We start from the raw sequence: 15,909 nt of genomic DNA, 5'->3' as shown, positions 1-15,909 counted from the left end.
GTTCTTCCGTGTTCTAGCATGTTTCAGTATGCATTCCTCTCTGTGGTGACATAATGTTCCACTGTGTGGATAAGCTGCTTGTTATCGTCTGTCCGCTGGTGGGCATTTAGGCCGTTCACACTTTCTGACTATTATATGAAAAACGCTACTGTGGCCGTTCATGCCCTTTTTGCGCGGACGTATGTTTTCATTTCCCTTGGTATACACCTAGGAGTGGAATTTCTGGGTCACGTTGTAACTCCACATGCAGCATTTTGAGGAACTGCCAAACCCTTTTCCAAAGTGGCTGCACCATTTCGTAGCCACTGCACTTGAGTGCTTCTTAGAGCACAGAAATTGTGGCTTAGGTTCCCTGGCCACACTCTCCCCACCTTGTTATTCTAGCTCAGTAACTCACCTGGTGAATTTTGTACTCCATTGCACAAAGCTGCCTGGCTATAAAGTTTCTGAAACATACTTGATTGGCTCTCAGCTTTGGGACTTAGCACCTCTGTAACCTTGGGTTTACTACCTATTCTTTTTCTATCAGCAAAACCAGTTGATTCAGTGAGAACCAGTGAATTGAAGGAGTCCCTGAGATACAGTATATTAAAGCCTGGCACAGGGCCTAGAGCGTTGTAGGAAAGCCTTCGTTCACTCAGCATTTATACGTGAACTCCTCCAGTACACTGTAATAGCACGTAGCAGGAGCCAAAGGGGTAAGCCATGAACAACACAGACCTAAGTCCATGCCTGCCTGTCTCCTCACCTTCACATCTGCACACCTCCCTCTCCCTGGCGCACTCTGGGAAGATTGGTGTTCTGTGTCTCGGAAGTGACTCATTTCCCTCCCACTCCAGGGCCCTTACACATCTTCTTCCCTCATACTAGGACTGACTTCCCCGTGTTCCTAGGCCAACCTCTCCACCTGCTGGGTTGATCTGAATGTTCTCCCCACCTCGGCCCTATCATCCCTGCTTCAGGAGACCCTCACCTGTTTAGATCTTTTCTCCTATTTTATACCTGTGCTACCTCACACCTTGCCCCTTCATCCACCTTCTGGGCTGTCATTTTGCTTTTGTTTGCACACCCCTGATTCTATAATTAATGTTCATATCCCTGGTCTCGATTCTAACCTCCAGGAGGGCAGGGCCTGGCTGCCACTGCTCATCGACATATCCCCTGTGCCTGGCACACAGTAGGAGGCACTCAGTAAATGTGTGATGATGGAATGAATGTCGTTTCTTTGCCTGTAATTACAAACTGTGGGAAGCCACTAGCCTGGAGCTGAAGGCAGGCCTCCTCCACACCACGCCGGGTGAATGAGCCGTCATTGTTCAAACCACCGCCACGTTGTCCAGACCGCCGTGTTCACGTGTTGATGGACAGCCAGGTATGAGGGAGGCTGAGATTAAGAAAGACTTTGATTAGGTTCCACTTATAGGTGAGATCATATGGTATTTGGCTTTCACCACCTGGCTTATTTCACTTAGCATGACGCTTTCCAGTTCCATCCATGCTGTCGCGAAGGGTAGCAGCTCCTTCTTTCTTTCTGCTGTGTAGTATTCCATTGTGTAAATGTATCATAGTTTTTTGATCATGGACAAAGCCAAAGAGGGGAAGGAGTGAGGGTGGGAGGTGCGGGTGGGTGGGGTAAAGTGGTGGCGGGGAAATGGAGACAACCGTACTTGAACAACAATAAAAAATAAAATAAATAAAAAAGAAAGACTTTGAGCACTTCCTACAAGTTCTAGGAAAGAAACCCAGAGTGTGTGAGGTCAGAAGTGAAGGCTGCCAGGGGCAATTTCAGGAAACCAGCCCATCTCCTACTTCATAATGAAGTTAATTAACCCTCCCTATAACCCAGCCTCCTCCCACCTGAGACTGTGGTCAGCTTCTAATCTTCACAGGCCCAGGCATCCAGATGCCTGCCCCTTGTGGCATGGGCCACCTCCCCCACTCTCTCCCCAAGCCTGCATCTTCTGTTTTCAGCTCCTATTCTTGGGAGGAGTCTGTCCCGAGGTTCTGTGCTGCCCACTGCCTTTGAAGTATATGTAATAAACTTTTACAGATGATGACAAGAAAAGCCTCATTAGCTCCCTCCCTGACATGGAGGAGTGGCTCTAGTCCACTTACCTTCTGAGCCCACACTTACCTTCAGAGTCCGGCTCTTTAATGCATCATTTTCAATCCTGCCCTCTCAAATATAGCCTCAGGGCTTCTTTGAAGTGTCACACCCCCGGTCCCCATTCCTCTGCACTAAGTTCCTCCTGCATCCCTGGCTTGTCAGTGTAGGATCTTGGGCTGGGCCAGAGGCCTTCCATGGGCTTCCCTGGAAGCCTCCATCTTTGCCCTGGTCCAGCAAGCTGGTCTGCCCCCTCCACTGAGCTCCCACGTGTGCTCGGGGCAGATGTTCCTCCTGGGGATGGCAACGCTTGCTTTCTTTTACCTGTGAGTTTCCATTGAGCCCCTGCTTGGATGGGCTTCTATGTTAGCAAGTGCTGCAGTAATAATTATAATAGTAATAACATTAGTAATTATAACGCATTCTATCTATTGCTAATGCCAGCCATTAGACTAATGGCTTCATGCATGTTGTCTATTTAATCTCCCAACGTCATGGGAGGAAAGGTGTGTTTTGTGGGGGAGGACGCCGAGACTGACAGAGGTGCAGGGGCTTGCCCAAAGTTGCATAGCAAGGGGGAGTCCGTAGTTAGAATCAGTTGGCCTGATGCACTTAGCCACCTTATAAACCGGGAAGCCTAGACACTTATCTTTACCAAAAACACGCCAGGATTTTTATACCCAAATGTTATCCTGTGGGAGATTCCGCACTTTAACGATGTTTTCCCTTGCTTTAATTGTCAATATCGTGGGCCTTGAAGTCTGTTTGTACCTATAATTGGACAACTAAGATGCAGGGCTTAGGGAAGTGGAGATGGAAGTAAGTGCCTTGCTAATTCCTTTGCTGCCTAAAGATGCTTCAAAGCTTAAATTTAATGGTCTTCTGAGAGACACATCTCTTCCTTAGCACCAACCCGTTGACAAAGCTGTGTGCTAAGTACCAGGGGCTGGCTCAAAGGCGAGGGAGACCTACTTTCTACTTTGAGAAGCCGGTGTTTAGAAGAAGAGAGAAACATTTCAGCAGACTAACATAGTATCTTATGTATACGGATTATATATGTATTGTAATGTATACTTAGTATACTTATGATACAAAAGTACGTATTACATGTTTATAAATCTATTATCGGTAGTAAGCATCACTGGTATTTATAAACTAACCAATGCCCAGCTGTGGTTTCTAGGCTGAGGAGCTCAAAAAGCAAATTTCACTTGGACATTCACCCTGTGCCCGCATTCAACAGGGTGCGCATGGCCAGACTCGTCTTTTCTTGCATGTGAGCATCTTGAGCAACTCCCTCTGCAAACAGAAGGTGGCTCATGACCTCCACCCAATCAGAGGATGGAGTGCCCTAGTTAGCCAATGGGTTAGGAGAGTGTATCGGTTATGTCACGAGAATGGGCACATTGATATTCATTGGCTCTCTACCGCCATGCCAAGGTGGACCAAGGAACCAGGCTCCCTGGGAAAAACAAAGGCTCTTGAGTCTAATCTTGTGGACGTAAATCTCAGCCCCAAGGTGTCCTCGTTTGGGTTACCTTGGGCAAGTTGTTTAACCTCTCCGTCCTCAGCTTCTGCATCTGCGCGATGGGTATCATGGTACTGCCTGCTTCGTAAGGTTGTTGAGAGGGGTTATTTGAGGAATTAGGGGGCAACCCATGCAAAGCCATGTGACCCGCACTTGGAGCAACACTCAGAGTCATTTGTCATCACCATTAGGGTGGGCAAAAGTGTCACGTCCACAAAGGACACTGGCAGACTCAGGCATGTAAGAAAACACCCTGCCCAGGGGGGTGGCCTTTGGGACAGAGATGATTTTCTCCAGGAAGGTAGCACTAATACGAGGTTCCTCAGTTCTGGAGAACACACAAGCCAGAGTGCTACCAGTCTTCTCACACACCTGTTCACCGTCGATGGGGTGCTCTGCTTCTTCCTGTTTTTGCCCCGAACTTGGGATGTTAGAAGGCAGCATGGTGCAGCATGTTGCCTTTCTGGACAGGGTGCACATTGCCCAACCCGCTGCCTTCCCCTCCCCCTGCCGCTGGTACTTACTGTTCTGTCCGGGACGGTTCCAAGCCCCCAGGATAAGGACAGCACCCCCTTTTTTACGTATGGTAAGTAATTTAAAACATCACACAGTATTTTTCAATGCACAAATGATGAAGATAAAAACAGTATTAAAACACAAGCAAGCATATTATGAGAGAACATTTTTCCACGTGCACAAATGATGAAGATAAAAATTGAGACTTCAAAGAAATCGCTGGCTTCCTGCCAGGCTCCAGTGGGCTGTGCGGCCCCTCTCCGGGGCTTCAGGAATTCCATGAGTGAAGGGACGTGTGTTGCAGAGCTCTGGGGGTACAACCTGGGCCTTCTTCACTCGGACCAGCCGTTCAGGCCCTGCTCTGCTTCCTGCTTGCTACGTGAGCAGAGCAGGTTACTTAGGGACTCCGTTCCCTCTGCTATAAAATCAAGGTGAAACTGCTTTCCACTTCAGTAGATTAGGGGGAGAATCGAGGGTGATAATGGTTGGAAGGTAGGGCACAGTGTCCAGCAGGTGGCTTACACCCAATATTATTACCTGCCACTGTCCTGTGGCTTCACCTGGCACGCAGGGATCGAGGTGGGCCCACGCTGTCCCCCAGCCTTGGACTCTGCAGCCAAGCTCCTTGGCCCTCTGTGCCTCTCAGCCAAAGAGGCTGCACCGTGGAGTGTTTCGGTGCCTTTCCACCTCATCTCCGTTGGTGTGGCGCATTGGCTCATCTGTCACCTGCCAGTGGCCGGCCGGTCCTCATCAGTCTTGCTGCTACCTATTCATCTGCTGCTTTTTCTCTTTTCTGTCATCACCCTGTAGTAATTCAGCACTTCTCTGGCACCCACTCTGTACGGAACACAGCATCTTTTCCATCTTTTTAGTTTTCCAATATTCCATGAAATGCATCTTATCATTTACCATGGATGGGGCTGTGGGGTCGGCCCACATGTCAGCAGAAATTTTGCATTACAGCTGGCTCTAGAAGGGATTTCTTTTGCCCCTGACCTTGTCTGCATTTCATAGTAAGGCAGCCACATCTTGAATTCTTCCTCTTTTCTGTGTCAATTTGACAGTTGTGCTTAGTTTCAGCTCTGCAGGCAGCACTAGCCAAAAGGAGTGCAGAAGGCATGCTATTCAGACCCTTTTCAAATCAACCCAGTACTAGGCACAACCACAGGGCTATCAAACTGTGACTGAGTTCCAATTTCAGATTAAGTAGTTTACAATCACAGCAAAGCCCCACATGATTTCCCCTTCCTAGACAGAGAGCTAGCTAAGCTCACGGGAAATGCAGCCAACCAACACTTCAATTAAAAGGAAGTTTTGAGAAGATTCTTTTGTCTTCAGGATTTTCTCTCACCTCAAAGTAAGTGTCCAGCATTGTCTTTTAAATTATTGCGTCCTGGCTGGCTGGGATAGCTCCACTGAGAGTATGCGTTCATCTTTTTAACTACTTTGATCAGAGGTTCTGCCTGACCCTCTGCGGATGCCGGGCTAGTGACTCCCGTCTCTTCCTCCCTACATGCAACTATGTACGAACGCACGGCTCCGCTCCTGCCTACATACCCACGCGTGGCTAGATGGCCAGCTCTTCAGAGAAGAGCATTATCATGAACTCAAGCTTCTGAACCTCTCAAAACTTAGAAGTAGACCCAACTTCAGCTATACTAACAATTCTGGAGACTGTATGAATCATGCTAAGATAGGACCATCATTTCAACTGCCTTGAAAGTCAGTGTGGTTCCCTCTTTACAAGAGAACTTTCCGAGACCCAGAGACGTACCTGCCTGAGGTGGTCCCACAGCCATGCATGTGGGGCCTGTGGGTACGAGGCTCAATCTGTGTAGCTGAGCTGCTGTGCTTTTCTATGTCCTCACAGGCGATATATAAGCAACACAAGAGAAGAATTGTGTAAATAGGAGGAAGAGCATCCTGGGGAGTTGGTGGCAGGGGTTTGAAGAGGTGAGCAGGAGAGAAGGCTCCCAAGGAGGGGGAGCTCTGCAGCTCAGGGTGGGGACAGTGAGGCACCAAAGGATCAGCGCAGTGGGCTCTGAAAACAGAGTATCTGCACGATATTTGAGTATCAAGAGTGTTGAACATGATATAGAGGGCCAGTGACCAGCTTTAAGTCAGTACAATGCCTAGAAATAGGAGTGGTCCCTTTAGTGAGCAGGTACGTGAACTGGAGTCACAGGTAGTGTAGCAGCCTTGTCAGGATTATAGATAAGGCATGCTAGGGTTTCCTCTTACTCTGGTCAGACCAAAATCAGAAGCATTTCAATAACCGGCTGGATATGTACATGTATTCTAATAGACATGCAAAAATAAATTTAGATTAGTAATAATTATAGCAATGACTTATATTTACCAAGCCATCTGTATGTGTTCTCTAAATACTTTTGCATGCGTTATTCTACTTAAATGGCTCATCAGTCCTTTGTCGTAGATGGGTGAGGTGGAAAGAAAAGCAGATCTTTTCTGCAAATAAGAACAAAATGGCAGGGGCTCTTTTAGTCTCTAAGGTAGGGAAGCTGGGCAGGCTTCATAGCTGGTCTTCCATCGAAGCTTCTAGAATGAATAAATGAAGACCGATAAGACACAGCCCCTGCCCATTAGCATTGTGAGCCCAGTGGACTAACATATACCTAAACGCCTAAAGGTAACGTAGTATTGACGGATACTAGATAAATGAAGGTATTTACAGTGTACAGAGAGGACCCAGGCGTGGGATAATCAGAAGAGCTCCAGAAAGTACCCCTGCAGTCAGGGCTTGGAGTAGGAGGCAGAGGAGGAAGCGGCCATGAGTGCAAAGCGGGGTAAGTGTAGTGCAGCAAACAGCGGAACAGGCACGTGCAGACCCTGCGCGTCCAGGCGTGGTGACCTTCTAGGCAGACGGGACACCACCTCCTGGTCCTACTGTGCACTCCCTGCACCCCTCACCCGCCTCATCCTTGCACTCACCTTCCTCTGAGCTCTACAGTGTCATCTTGTTTATTGTCTCTCTCTGCCACTAGAATGTCAGGGCTTTTGTCTGTTCTGCTCCCTGCTCAAAGCACCTCCCAGCCCATGGTCAGTGTTCAAGAAAAATTTCTTAAGCAAATGAAGGAATAAATGACGACGTCTCAAAGGATTGGACAAAATAACTAACGCAATGTCTAAATCTAAGGAAAGTACCCCACCACGACCACCACCACACACTCTGGGTCTCTGAGGCGCCTGTCACCACTTGGCATTCTGTATGTCGTAACAGACTGATTTACCTGGTGTCTGTCCTCTACTGTGAGCTCCATGAGAAAATAGGGAGCTGATCTTGTTTTCTGTTTTCTTCACTGCTGTATCTCTAGTACCTAGCATGCTGTTTGGCACACAGCAGTGCTTGATAAGTCGGTGGGGAATGAATGAATGGACAAATGAATGAGTCTGCTGGGGCACCGGGGCCAGCCAAGGGGTAAGAGCCATGGGTTTGGCAAACTCCAGTTGGGTTGTGACAGGGAGTCTATCCCAAGCCCAAGGCTTTGGTAGGCACTGTAGGGAATGGAGTACTGCTTGAAAATTGTGAAGCTGGGTGATGTGATTCCCTTTGCCTTTTATGAGGAGCAGGGGCTATACCTGGGGAGGTTGGGAGCATGTTAAAGCACCAGTATGGGCTAGGTTATACCTAGACTGAGGGCTCCTTGTGCCTGGGAACATTGCAAAGCATTTTCCCAGGTCGTGATGATTAGCGCATGATTGATTTTGGGGAAATGGCTCCTTAGTGCTAGGTTATGGGAATGAACCTTGCCAGGGCAAATGGTAGGGGAGCCATTTGGCTTGTAGGAGTAGATTCTGGACGACTTTTTACAAATGTCTTTATTTTTATCTTTCCTAGTTAGTAAAAGATCTGAAAATTTAATACCTTTGAATGGCGCCGCCCCGTTGGTGACCAAGCTATGAAGGCTGCCCTGTGAAGCCATCCAAAGGCCCCAGAGCACTTGGTCAGCTCAGCCCGCACCTGAGAGCAGCCTCATCCTGTTCGCCCTGACAGATCATTGAAAAGAGGCCCAACTTCTGTGAGCCTCTGGGGAATGGACCCTCGCGCCCTTGTGTTGACTTTTATTTCTCCCCCTGTGACTTGTTGTCCACCCCCTACCTCTGCCCAGTGGAACTTGTGGCATTGATGAAAATTTTGGGGATTGGCACTGTTCCATACTGTGACCACTAGCCACACTGGCCATTAAGCACTCGAGCTGTGACTAGTGTCACTGAGGAACCGAATCTTAATCTCATCGGATTCTGATTACTTTAAATTGAAGTAGCCACCTGTGGTTGGTGGCTATCATGTTAGACAGCACAACTCCAGACATTGGGACCAACTGGGTCTGAAATTTCACCAAATCTTCTGTGAAACTGAAGTATTTGAGCCTAGTTACTCTAGGGTGGGGAGGGGACCCCTTCCTAGGAAACAGAAGTGACAAAACCAGCCCCTAGTACTTTGATCTGAGGCTAACATGAGCGAGAGTGATTGGAATTAAATAAGATCCTGTTTGGCTGGGCTGCTGTGGCTGGGTTGGTTGGAGGGTTGTCTCATAACCGAAGGTTGTGGGTTTAGTTCCCAGGCAGGGCACACTCCTGGGCTGTGGGTTAGATCCCCCATCTGGCTGCATATGATCCCCGGTCACGAGGCAATCAATCGGTGCTTCTCTCTCTCCTCTCTAAAAGTCAATGAAAAAATGTCCTCAGATGTAAAATTGCTATACATACTCTCTGACTCATAGTAAGTGCTCAATAAAGGTAGTGTTTAGTTAATCCTCGCAGTAACCCTAAGGGAGAGATACCATTATCTCCCTTTTGCAGGCAGGGAAACTGGAACACCGAATTTTAAACCAAGTGCCCGGATGGTCTTGCCGCCGGTGAGGAAGGGAGCATTCCCCTGACTCACGCCCGTCTGTGCTTTCCAGTGCACTGGGCCAGAAAGCAGGCTTGCTGCCCCGATTCCAGTAGCAAAACTCTGCATCCTTTGCGGCATGTGTTCCATCTCCCTTATTCAGTACGTCTGCTGACCCTGAGAGATGGATGGGCACTGGTTGGACACTTTCTCCGATCACTCAGCTTGGCAGCTGGGGAGAAAGGCCTTTACAACCAACACACTCTCCACAGGTCCCATCCTGAGGAGCCATAAGCCAGAGAGACAGGCAGAGGGGTGCGTGTTGGAGGAAAGGAAGGAAAGAGGAGAAGGATGAGGCCACCCAAGAATCCCATCAGACCCCTGTAAACCAGAGCCAGAGGCCTTGATGTCTCCATTCGAGACAGGGAGTAGAGGCCCGGGGATTCGGCAGATCTCGGATGGGGACAGGAGGCAGCCCTCTCCCTCCTGGTGCTTGTGAATTGCACCTTTCTCTCCAGTTTGAATGAGATTCTTTATCCCCATTGCCTGAAGCAATGTCTGGTGGCTAGGAGATGCTCAGTAATCATCTTTCAGGTGAACAGGTGAATGAATGAATAATTGGACAGTATAAGTTTACTGTTGCCCTAAAGCGCTCCTCCTAAAAAAAGAAGAAGAAAAGTTGTTTGGAGAATAAACTCAGGCTGTAGTCACTCATCCAGAGAGAATGTAAAAAGGAATCTGCATCTGCAATTCAGATCTAGCCTTTTGATAAAAGTCACAGAATTACAATAAGAGCACAGTTATATAACCCAGTAAGCAGGCTTGCTGGGACTCTAGATATATTCTCCTAAAGATGCTCCAGGACTTACAGCAGCCACATTTTGTGCGGATTCTGCAACCCGCAAGACACGTTTGAGGCGTGGGAGCTGGAGCAACCCCCCGGGTCCCCTCTCTCCATCAGCCGGGTGGAGGAAGGTTAGATAGCCTGGCCCCAATGGCCACCTGCCTGTGCGATCCCCAGTGGATTGGTGAGGTTTGACTGTTGCCTAAGGGGCATTTAAATAAGATTTGGATGAATTATGTGAAAATTAGCTCCCCTGCCTTTTGGTGCTGTTCTCTCTCTCTCTCTTTCTGAAATTACATTTAATCTCACTGATGGAGTTTCTCTGTCTCTCTGGCGGCCTCTCTCTGTCTCTTCTGTTTAGCCTTGCTGACTTTGTCATGCTGTCTTGGGCACACTTGATTTTGATGTTCTGTCTGAGATTCTCGTACTGATCGGCAATAGATAAAATGAGTGAGATGCTCTAAATGAGAGTGCTTTGTAAACTGTCAAGCCCTGGGCTGCTGGAAGGAGACAGGCTGGCGGCGGGGCGGGGGTGGCAGTAGTCAGGCAGACACCCGCACATTGGGCTTCCAGCCCTCTCACTTACATAGGGAGGAAACCGAGGCTCAGAGTGGACACACCACGGGCTCCCGCTCAGCCTGAGTGGCAGAGCCAACAAGGATAGCCACGGTCTCATGTTCTCTCTCATTCCCACCCCTCCTTCCCTCTGCTGGCAACCCCACGCCAGCCATCAATCGTCTGGAGCAGGGGTCCTTGTGCCTAACAGTGCTTATTGGAGAAGGGGGGAGCATTGGCTGTTCTTGAGATAGTTCGAACTTCTTCCTTCAGCCTTCCATGGATGCTCTGGGATGTAGCAGCAAACAAAACAGAGAAGACCCCTGCCCTCTTAGAGCTGAGGTTCTCCACCAGGAACACATAACCGTGTAGTATGTCAGATGGGGAAAGGTGACGTGAGTGCACCAGGCGCTAGGGAGAGGACTTGCTGTCGCTGGGAGGTGTGGGTCAGACGGGCCTCACGGAGAACGTGGCGTTTGAGCTGATGGTTGAGTAGGGGTGGCAGTCTAACTTAAAACCCAAATTCAAAGTAATAATTTGGCAGAAATCAGCCCAAGATTAAAAAACAAAAAACACTGAGCATCCAATTGAGGGAAAATCATTGAATACCCACTAAAATGTTAAGTGCCAATTTCTAATTCATGGGATTACGATGATTTCTACATTCTATATTTTTATTTCCTGAATTTCCTATGAGAAATATGTATTACTTTTGTAATAATAATAATGAGGTTCATTGATTGCTTTGGGTAAAGGGATTTCACTGCAATGAAGTGATAACAAGCCAACGTGGACGTGAGAGGTGAGGGTGGGTAGGGACATGGAGATTGGACAAGAGTAACTGGGTTTTGTGGGGACAGGGGTAGGGGATGGCTTTTCCTCCTGAAGCTGCATGTATTGACAAGTTTAATTAAAAGAATTGGCGAGAAGGAAAGTAAAAGCAACCATTACAATTGACTCTTAAAGTCAGCCAGAGAGTAGGGCCAGGCCCTCTTGCCCATTGTGCCCCCGGGTTCGAGGCTTCCCAGAGCCTTCCTGTGTGCCCTTCCCGCCACCGCTTGTTAACGTGAGGGTCCTCCGGCTCTTTACCAGTGCCGCCACCTTTCCCTGCGGAAGCTCTGAAAACATGGGGGAGGAGGCACTTAACAATCCGTTCGCATTTGTTTTTCAGAAACATCATTTCCTTTCCAAGTATGATTCACAATAAGATTTATTGAGTAAGTCCTGTTCCTGCATTTAAATCAGGACATTGGTTTTAGGGGAAAACAGTGACTCTTAAATAGTCATTAGGTTGAAACTCCTCAAGGTTAGGGACCACAGCTCGTTCTTCTTTGTAGTACCCATAGTCCTCCGTCCCATACATACTTATTGGTGTTATTAGAAAAGCTTGTTTGATAGAGTGGGAAGAACAATGGAAATGTAGCTAACTAACTTTTTGAACATTAGGTCCATCAAAATCTCCCTGAGTGGTCCATTATCCCTGTTCTCTGTGTGCTTGGTAAAAAGCACCTTTGAAAGGTGTCACATTTTTAGCCTAAAGAGATGAATGTATTTGCAGGAATGAGGCCGAGGTCATCAGCCCAGGTCATTGCCTTCCTTCCGCTCTCTGCACCACTGTCTCCTTAAACGTGCTCGAGATGGCTCGAGCACCTCAAGTTGCAGCCACCTCAGTTGTGGCTCCCACTCAGCCAAACCTCGAGATGACCACACCCACTGCCAGGCCATGCCCAGCAGCAGGCTGGACTTTGCAAGGTATAGGGTGTGCAGGATGACGGGATTTTTCTCTCCTAGCACGTTGCCCCTTCCAGATCTCCAACCCTATAGTGTGTCATCCCTGTTTCTGAAGAGGATTCTAAAAGCCAGTTGCTCACTGTCCTGCCTCCATCAGTTTAACAGAGTGAAGATAATTTAATTGTTCTTTAACGAGGCAGGATCTTCAGTGCCTCCCGGTTATAATTAGGAGCATCAGTGATCATTATAAGCATCCATTATCCTGGCACAGTGCCCCCCTCTTTAGTTCCCTGCGGCTACCTCACTGGCCCTCTCTCACCTGTCCCTGTCCTTCTGGAAGTGCCTAGAGCTTGTCACACAATTTCTAACCTGCCTCTTCACTGCCCTCATCTGCCTTTCATCTGTCCTCTCCTCTCCATGTGTTCATCACAGTCCTCTGGACATGGGAACTCTGTAGCTAGCTTTACTTGACCCCTCGTTGTCTATGTCAAGGTTCCCAAGCTGTGCTGGACTGCCAGCTGTACGGGAAGTCATTTCCATGAAATCTTGGATCTGCAGGGTGGCTCTACAAGTAAAAAAAAAAAATGCCTTCTTTTCCAAGAAGGGAAAAGGGGCCTCTGCATTTGACCTTCCACTTTTGGGGCCTTTCTTTCCCTTCTCACTGCAGCCATGTCCTTGGCCCTTGGAGGATCGGGCTTCCCCCTAATGCTCTGTCTCACGTGTGAACCAAACGTAATGCAGAGCAGCCAAGACTTGCAGGAAAGATTTAAATCTTACCATTAGGAAGTAGGGTGGAAGTGATATTTGTGAATAGAACTCAAGAGGCATAGCAACCACCTAAATAAGATAAGGCGGGGAGATTTCTGGTGCCACTGTAAGGGTTGGCTTGCTGTCCTGTCTCACATGGAATTTCGGATTTGCTAATTTCACAGCAGCACGTGGAAAAGGCACCATTCCTCCCCCCACCCCCAACCTGGGAGCAGCTCCAATGCTCTTCCTCTTGGCCTGGTCACCACCAGAGCACTGGAGCCAGCTTTCCAGTTTGCCCCTCACCCCCAAATAGAGACTGGGGTCTTTTAGTCTGGCTGCTCTTCTAAAAGAAGAAATTTCCCTTCAGGTGAAGTGACCCCATCCATTAACATCTCACTGCTGGTGAGATCCTCCTTTAACATCCAGGAAATGGCCTTACTGACCCAGAAACTATGAGTCCCTCAAGGGACTCCAGATGCTTGACCCAGTCTGGGACCTCAATGTCACTTAAAATTTCCTTGTGCTAAATAAGGCTTCCACTGCCTGACTTTGCTAAGAGAACTGGTGTGGTTTCTCTGGGACCAATTTCCACATTAACTGCCGGCTTCTGCCTGGGTTGCTGGCTGCTCTAGAGGGATCAATTCCTTTGATCATCCAATGGATAAATTCATGATACAGCTGCAGTGAGTGGTGGTGTTTTCCCTTCTGCCCAAGTGTTGCTTTGCCTATTACTATTTAACAAGTAAGGAGACAAAGGAAACTACAGTAAAAAATTGGAATGAGTGGAAACAAAACACAAAACACAAAACACACAAAAAAATATTGAAACAAACTACTCTAGGGAAAAATGTACATCATAGATGAAAAAATAACAGATCAGTATTTTAATATGTAAAATGTTACTAGAAATCAATAAGAAAAAAAAAAGCAAAGAATGAGCAAAGGACATGGAAGTTCTTCACTGAAGAAGGAAACATGCAGGACAGTTTACACATGTAAAACATTCTACTTCACAAGTAATCAAAACAGTTAAAACAGGAGTTAAACAGGCCGGTGTTTTGTATTCGTAGTACCAGGTAAAGAAAAATGTAAACACTTCTTGCTGGAGGGAGTATAAATCACAACAGCATTTTTGCAGAGCAATTTGATAAAATGTATCTGATTTTTAAAATATGGATATATGTGATGTAACAGTTTCATTTCTAGAAAGTTACAGAAGATGAGAACAAAGAACTTTTATCATTTATGATAAGAAAAATTTTGAAACAAAGCTGACTTCTAAAAACTGGAACTTGTTACATTTTGGTACACCCATGCAATAGAATAATATGGAACTAGTAAATAAAATGTAGACTGTTGACGTGGGGAAAAATGTTGCTGACATGGTTATAGATCACCTAGAAAAGTAAGATACATAATAATCCTACCGTTATCCTCTTTTTGTCAAAATATATATCTGTATCTCTACACAAGGAATAAAAGTCTAAGATTAAATTCTAAAATTACCCCCAGGTTATAAGATTGCAAGTAATTTTTATTTTCTGTTTGTGCTTCTTTTGTCTCGCACATTTATGCAAGGAACTCATCTTTGTTTTGTCATCAGAAGTAAAGATAATGCACATCTGAAGTTACTGGAAACAAGAGAGTTGATTTCCTGAGATTCTGTTGACATGCAGCCTCCAAGAATGTGTCTGTTGGTTAAAGCAAGGCCCTCCTCTCTCTAAAAACACACCCGGGGAGGACAGAACCACCGCAAACTCGGCTGTGAGCACTGCCGGCCCCCCTCGCCTCCCTGGGCAGAGAACCAGAAAAATGAGCAGGAGATTTATATCCACTTGACTTCTTGTTCTTATCCTTTTTGATTAAAAACACACCAAGACATGAGCCGGATGGAAAAACCCATAAAAATTGTTTAACTGCATCATAAAAGGCTTACATTTCTGACATTAGGATCACAAGGGGATTAATTGATACTGTCATTCTGCCTTTGTGCCCTTCAGCTGGGATGGCCCTGCTCTGCCCTGCCCTGCAACCCCGGGGAGCCACTGAAGGTACCTGTCCCTACCCCCACTCCACAGCTGTCACACCACTGTGTTCAGCTTAGGCCTCTTTGTAGGTATTGTAGCTTCTGAGGGCAGGGACAATGCCCTGTTGCTTTCCCTGAACTTTGTACATTGCTTGGCCCGAGGAAGGCATTCTTTTTTTGTTAACCTGCGTCACCACTCATTCTGAATTGTATGAATATTAAAAGATCCTGATAATTTGGTGGAGTAAACAGATTAGGAAGTAATCTGAGAGCAATTTGGTTTGTCAGTGAGTAGTAATCGTTTATAGAGAGTTTTCTAAATAGTAGCTTGGCTTAGTTTATTCATCTGTTCACTCAACAAATATTTAGTTTCTTTTCGTGCCCGTCACTGTCCTGGTCCCATTGGATACAGCAGTAGCTAACAAGGGATAAAGGTGTTGTTTTTATGGAGTTTATATTCCAGTAGAGATGAGATTCATTCATTCCTTCCTTCCTTCTTTTCTTCTGCTTTTTTCCCATCTTCTTTTGTTCATCCATCCATCCTCCAGGCACCCGCCCACCATATCCTGAGTGGTTGTCAGGTGCCAGGTGCCGGGTGCTGGGCTGAGCATTGCAGTATACCAGAAACCGAACCCTGTCCCTGCTCTGAAAGGGCATAGGGACCAGTGAGGAGATGGGATGGGGTCAGACGCACCCAGGAAGTGCTTGCTGTGCCAGGGAGGACTCCAGTGTGCCATGGGAGCACCCTGCCCCAGCCGCAGAGCATCCCTTTCTTGGCCACGGGGATACCTGCGGTTCTCTATTGCAGCTTCTGCGGCACACCTGCTCTGGGGCCAGGGGGAGGGGGGGAGGTTGGCCTCAGAAATCAGGCATAGGGAAGTCGAGAGATGTCACTTTGCCACCAGGAACATGCTGGTGAACAGTAAGCTTCCTTGAGGAAATAGCTGCTGTCTTGGTAAAATCCCTGATGTCAACCATATACTGAGCCGCCTGCTCTGTT

The 15,909-nt window shown here is 47.3% G+C and overlaps 1 protein-coding gene across 4 annotated transcripts in view; it reads left to right on the top strand.

Moving 5' to 3' along the window:
- LARGE1 (LARGE xylosyl- and glucuronyltransferase 1) overlaps positions 1–15,909 on the top strand; it is a 453,793-nt gene that overhangs the window by 311,905 nt on the left and 125,979 nt on the right. The window lies entirely within an intron of this gene.

This window comes from Desmodus rotundus, chromosome 3 (assembly GCF_022682495.2).
Source record: "Desmodus rotundus isolate HL8 chromosome 3, HLdesRot8A.1, whole genome shotgun sequence".
Taxonomy (NCBI): Eukaryota; Metazoa; Chordata; class Mammalia; order Chiroptera; family Phyllostomidae; genus Desmodus; species Desmodus rotundus.
Note: the sequence above shows the minus strand (reverse complement) of the source record. Positions and strands in the feature narration are given on the sequence as shown.